Raw genomic sequence first — 6,000 nt, forward strand, 5'->3', positions numbered from 1 at the left:
TATCACACAGTCCCTGCTCTCTCATTACCGGTCCCCAGTGTAGAGTCCCGGTGCTTCCCCCAGGACTGAGTCCTGTCCCCTCCATCACACAGTCCCTGCTCCCTCATTACCGGTCCCCAGTGCAGAGTCCCGGTGCTTCCCCCAGGACTGAGTCCTGTCCCCTCTATCACACAGTCCCTGCTCCCTCATTACCGGTCCCCAGTGTAGAGTCCCGGTGCTTCCTCCAGGACTGAGTCCTGTCCCCTCTATCACACAGTCCCTGCTCCCTCATTACAGGTCCCCAGTGTAGAGTCCCGGTGCTTCCCCCAGGACTGAGTCCTGTCCCCTCTATCACACAGTCCCTGCTTCCTCATTACCGGTCCCCAGTGTAGAGTCCCGGTGCTTCCTCCAGGACTGAGTCCTGTCCCCTCTATCACACAGTCCCTGCTCCCTCATTACCGGTCCCCAGTGTAGAGTCCCGGTGCTTCCTCCAGGACTGAGTCCTGTCCCCTCTATCACACAGTCCCTGCTCCCTCATTACCGGTCCCCAGTGTAGAGTCCCGGTGCTTCCTCCAGGACTGAGTCCTGTCCCCTCTATCACACAGTCCCTGCTCCCTCATTACCGGTCCCCAGTGTAGAGTCCCGGTGCTTCCTCCAGGACTGAGTCCTGTCCCCTCTATCACACAGTCCCTGCTCCCTCATTACCGGTCTCCAGTGTAGAGTCCCGGTGCTTCCATCAGGACTGAGTCCTGTCCCCTCTATCACACAGTCCCTGCTCCCTCATTACCGGTCCCCAGTGCAGAGTCCCGGTGCTTCCTCCAGGACTGAGTCCGGTCCCCTCTATCACACAGTCCCTGCTCCCTCATTACCGGTCCCCAGTGTAGAGTCCCGGTGCTTCCTCCAGGACTGAGTCCTGTCCCCTCTATCACACAGTCCCTGCTCCCTCATTACCGGTCCCCAGTGTAGAGTCCCGGTGCTTCCTCCAGGACTGAGTCCTGTCCCCTCTATCACACAGTCCCTGCTCCCTCATTACCGGTCACCAGTGCAGAGTCCCGGTGCTTCCCCCAGGACTGAGTCCTGTCCCCTCTATCACACAGTCCCTGCTCCCTCATTACCGGTCCCCAGTGTAGAGTCCCGGTGCTTCCCCCAGGACTGAGTCCGGTCCCCTCTATCACACAGTCCCTGCTCCCTCATTACCGGTCCCCAGTGTAGAGTCCCGGTGCTTCCCCCAGGACTGAGTCCTGTACCCTCTATCACACAGTTCCTGCTCTCATTACTGGTCCCCAGTGTAGAGTCCCGGTGCTTCCCCCAGGACTGAGTCCTGTCCCCTCTATCACACAGTCCCTGCTCCCTCATTACCGGTCCCCAGTGTAGAGTCCCGGTGCTTCCCCCAGGACTGAGTCCTGTCCCCTCTATCACACATTCCCTGCTCCCTCATTACCGGTCCCCAGTGTAGAGTCCCGGTGCTTCCCCCAGGACTGAGTCCTGTCCCCTCTATCACACAGTCCCTGCTCCCTCATTACCGGTCCCCAGTGTAGAGTCCCGGTGCTTCCCCCAGGACTGAGTCCTGTCCCCTCTATCACACAGTCCCTGCTCCCTCATTACCGGTCCCCAGTGTAGAGTCCCGGTGCTTCCCCCAGGACTGAGTCCTGTCCCCTCTATCACACAGTCCCTGCTCCCTCATTACCGGTCCCCAGTGTAGAGTCCCGGTGCTTCCCCCAGGACTGAGTCCTGCCCCCTCTATCACACAGTCCCTGCTCCCTCATTACCGGTCTCCAGTGTAGAGTCCCGGTGCTTCCTCCAGGACTGAGTCCTGTCCTCTCTATCACACAGTCCCTGCTCCCTCATTACCGGTCCCCAGTGCAGAGTCCCGGTGCTCCCCCCAGGACTGAGTCCTGTCCCCTCTATCACACAGTCCCTGCTCCCTCATTACCGGTCTCCAGTGTAGAGTCCCGGTGCTTCCCCCAGGACTGAGTCCTGTCCTCTCTATCACACAGTCCCTGCTCCCTCATTACCGGTCCCCAGTGCAGAGTCCCGGTGCTCCCCCCAGGACTGAGTCCTGTCCCCTCTATCACACAGTCCCTGCTCCCTCATTACCGGTCTCCAGTGTAGAGTCCCGGTGCTCCCCCCAGGACTGAGTCCTGTCCCCTCTATCACACAGTCCCTGCTCCCTCATTACCGGTCACCAGTGCAGAGTCCCGGTGCTTCCCCCAGGACTGAGTCCTGTCCCCTCTATCACACAGTCCCTGCTCCCTCATTACCGGTCCCCAGTGTAGAGTCCCGGTGCTTCCCCCAGGACTGAGTCCTGTCCCCTCTATCACACAGTCCCTGCTCCCTCATTACCGGTCCCCAGTGTAGAGTCCCGGTGCTTCCCCCAGGACTGAGTCCTGTCCCCTCTATCACACAGTCCCTGCTCCCTCATTACCGGTCCCCAGTGTAGAGTCCCGGTGCTTCCCCCAGGACTGAGTCCTGCCCCCTCTATCACACAGTCCCTGCTCCCTCATTACTGGTCTCCAGTGTAGAGTCCCGGTGCTTCCTCCAGGACTGAGTCCTGTCCTCTCTATCACACAGTCCCTGCTCCCTCATTACCGGTCCCCAGTGCAGAGTCCCGGTGCTCCCCCCAGGACTGAGTCCTGTCCCCTCTATCACACAGTCCCTGCTCCCTCATTACCGGTCCCCAGTGTAGAGTCCCGGTGCTTCCTCCAGGACTGAGTCCTGTCCCCTCTATCACACAGTCCCTGCTCCCTCATTACCGGTCTCCAGTGTAGAGTCCCGGTGCTTCCTCCAGGACTGAGTCCTGCCCCCTCTATCACACAGTCCCTGCTCCCTCATTACTGGTCTCCAGTGTAGAGTCCCGGTGCTTCCCCCAGGACTGAGTCCTGTCCCCTCTATCACACAGTCCCTGCTCCCTCATTACTGGTCTCCAGTGCAGAGTCCCGGTGCTTCCTCCAGGACTGAGTCCTGTCCCCTCTATCACACAGTCCCTGCTCCCTCATTACCGGTCCCCAGTGTAGAGTCCCGGTGCTTCCCCCAGGACTGAGTCCTGACCCCTCTATCACACAGTCCCTGCTCCCTCATTACCGGTCCCCAGTGTAGAGTCCTGGTCCTTCCTCCAGGACTGAGTCCTGTCCCCTCTATCACACAGTCCCTGCTCCCTCATTACCGGTCCCCAGTGTAGAGTCCCGGTGCTTCCCCCAGGACTGAGTCCTGTCCCCTCTATCACACAGTCCCTGCTCCCTCATTACCGGTCACCAGTGTAGAGTCCCGGTGCTTCCCCAGGACTGAGTCCTGTCCCCTCTATCACACAGTCCCTGCTCCCTCATTACCGCTCCCCAGTGTAGAGTCCCGGTGCTTCCCCCAGGACTGAGTCCTGTCCCCTCTATCACACAGTCCCTGCTCCCTCATTACTGGTCACCAGTGCAGAGTCCCGGTGCTTCCCCCAGGACTGAGTCCTGTCCCCTCTATCACACAGTCCCTGCTCCCTCATTACCGGTCCCCAGTGTAGACTTCTCCTCAGCTTCAGCTCTTACCTGTGGCTGCTTCCTACACAGAAAACCCTTCACTTCCTACAAGCCCCATCCTGCTCCTCCCCCCATGTGACTGATCACATGACTGTGACATCATCACAGGTCCTGGAAGCAGAACTGTAAAGGTTCCCAGAATAGAGAGAGGGATAAACTCTGCTCCGGGAAATGTCTCTTCCCCCCCTACCGCCCCCAGCCACAGACATTTACCACTTCTCTCCACCGGCAGGAGGAGATGTCGGAGGGGGCATGAGGGCAGTGAGGGGCATTCAACAGACGCCCGAGACTGCAGGGCAGAGACCCAAATCCAGGGCTGTCCGCTGTATCCGGGGCTGTCCGCCGTATCCGGGACTGTCCTCTGTATCCGGGGACTGTCCTCTGTATCCGGGGACTGCCCTCTGTATCCTGGGCTGTCCTCTGTATCCGGGACTATCCACTGTATCCGGGGCTGTCCGCTGTATCCGGGACTGTCCTCTGTATCCGGGGATTGTCCTCTGTATCCGGGGACTGTCCTCTGTATCCGGGGACTGTCCTCTGTATCCGGGGACTGTCCTCTGTATCCGGGGCTGTCCTCTGTATCCGGGGCTGTCCGCTGTATCCGGGACTGCCCTCTGTATCCGGGGCCGTCCTCTGTATCCGGGGCCGTCCTCTGTATCCGGGGCCGTCCGCTGTATCCGGGGCCGTCCGCTGTATCCGGGGCCGTCCGCTGTATCCGGGGCCGTCCTCTGTATCCGGGGCCGTCCGCTGTATCTGGGGCCGTCCGCCGTATCCGGGGCCGTCCGCTGTATCCGGGGACTGTCCTCCGTATCCGGGACTGTCCTCCGTATCCGGGGCTGTCCTCTGTATCCGGGGCCGTCCGCTGTATCCGGGGCCGTCCGCTGTATCCGGGGCCGTCCGCTGTATCCGGGGCCGTCCGCTGTATCCGGGGCCGTCCTCTGTATCCGGGGCCGTCCTCTGTATCCGGGGCCGTCCGCTGTATCTGGGGCCGTCCGCCGTATCCGGGGCCGTCCGCTGTATCCGGGGACTGTCCTCCGTATCCGGGACTGTCTGCTGTATCCGGGGCTGTCCTCTGTATCCGGGGCCGTCCGCTGTATCCGGGGCCGTCCGCTGTATCCGGGGCCGTCCGCTGTATCCGGGGCCGTCCGCCGTATCCGGGGCCGTCCGCCGTATCCGGGACTGTCCGCCGTATCCGGGGCTGTCCGCTGTATCCGGGGCCGTCCGCAGGAATTGATCCTCGGTGTCCAACCTACAGCAATATGCAAATAACTTTTAGCCGTTCCCCCTGTTATAGTGGAGCGTCGACTATAAATCACAGGCGGCTCCTGCACATCTACTGTGCGACACTATAACTGGGATGTTGAATTACGGTAGTTTGCATTACAGGGGTTCTTTGGTTAAAACAAGTTATCACCGATCCATGGGCTCCACAGAATAGGTGATCACTTATTGATCGTTTGGGTCCGAACATTGGAAAACGCACCTATTGGAAGAATGGGAAAGTTTTATCCCTGACAGGACACTTATCCCCATTTTAAAATGCAGCAGCAGGTGGGACGTCTGACCGCAGCTCCATTCATTCTCTTTGGGGCTTCCAGAAAAAAAACAAGAACAGCCACTGAGGGAATGAATGGATCAGTGGTCAAGTCGCAAATGAGCTCAAGTCTAATGGGGATAAAAGCTCCACATTCTAACAATCAGTGAGGGTCCCACAATTCAGACCCCCACTAATCAATAATTTATCACTTATCCTGTGGAGAGGTGATTACTTGTTTTCCCTGGAGAACCCCTGTAAGTCATCTTGTTTCAAGTATTTAATCACTAATGGAAATAAAGAATCTTCTCCTAATTAATATCAGAGAGAACAAATGATCGCCATTAGCAGCACAACCCACTATACCAACACCAATAGTTCCACATACAAGGGAGAAATACCACCACTCCATGACTGGACTACATATTACCACCACATAGTGACCGAATAATACTACATACAAGGGAGAAATACCACCACACCATGACCAGACCACATATTACCACCACATAGTGACTGAATAATACCACCACACCGTGACCAGTCCAGATATTAACAGCATATAACATTCAAATAATTGCCCATCGTTTCTCTCCCCTTCTCCATCATTGCTCTTCCCCATCCCTATCATTGCCATATCTCCCCCACCTCCTCCATCATTGTCATATCTCCTCCATCATTGCCATATCTCCCCCACCTCCTCCATTATCATTGCCATATCTTCTCCATCATCATTGCCATATCTCCCCCCACCTGCTCCATCATCATCACCATATCTCCCCCCACCTGATCAATCATCATTGCCATATCTTCCCCACCTGCTCCATCATCATTGCCGTATCTCCCCCACCTCCTCCATCACCAGTGCCATGTCATATCTCCTCCATCACCATGCCATGCATATCTCTCCCTATCTCCTCCATCACCATGCCACGTATATCTCCCCCCACCTCCTCCATAACCATG

The 6,000-nt window shown here is 57.9% G+C and overlaps 1 protein-coding gene across 1 annotated transcript in view; it reads right to left on the minus strand.

Annotated features, from left to right (window-relative positions):
* LOC141271455 (uncharacterized) overlaps nt 1-3,533 on the minus strand; it is a 176,393-nt gene extending 172,860 nt beyond the window's left edge. Inside the window, exon 1 of the mRNA XM_073681526.1 lies at nt 3,510-3,533. The gene's annotated coding sequence lies outside the window, so the exon portion shown is untranslated. The remainder of the gene's footprint in view (nt 1-3,509) is intronic.
* Between the last annotated feature and the right edge of the window lie 2,467 nt (nt 3,534-6,000).

The sequence above is a fragment of the Phyllobates terribilis genome, unplaced genomic scaffold (genome assembly GCF_046119375.1).
Source record: "Phyllobates terribilis strain yellow unplaced genomic scaffold, ASM4611937v1 Scaffold_5__5_contigs__length_657084704, whole genome shotgun sequence".
Taxonomy (NCBI): domain Eukaryota; kingdom Metazoa; phylum Chordata; class Amphibia; order Anura; family Dendrobatidae; genus Phyllobates; species Phyllobates terribilis.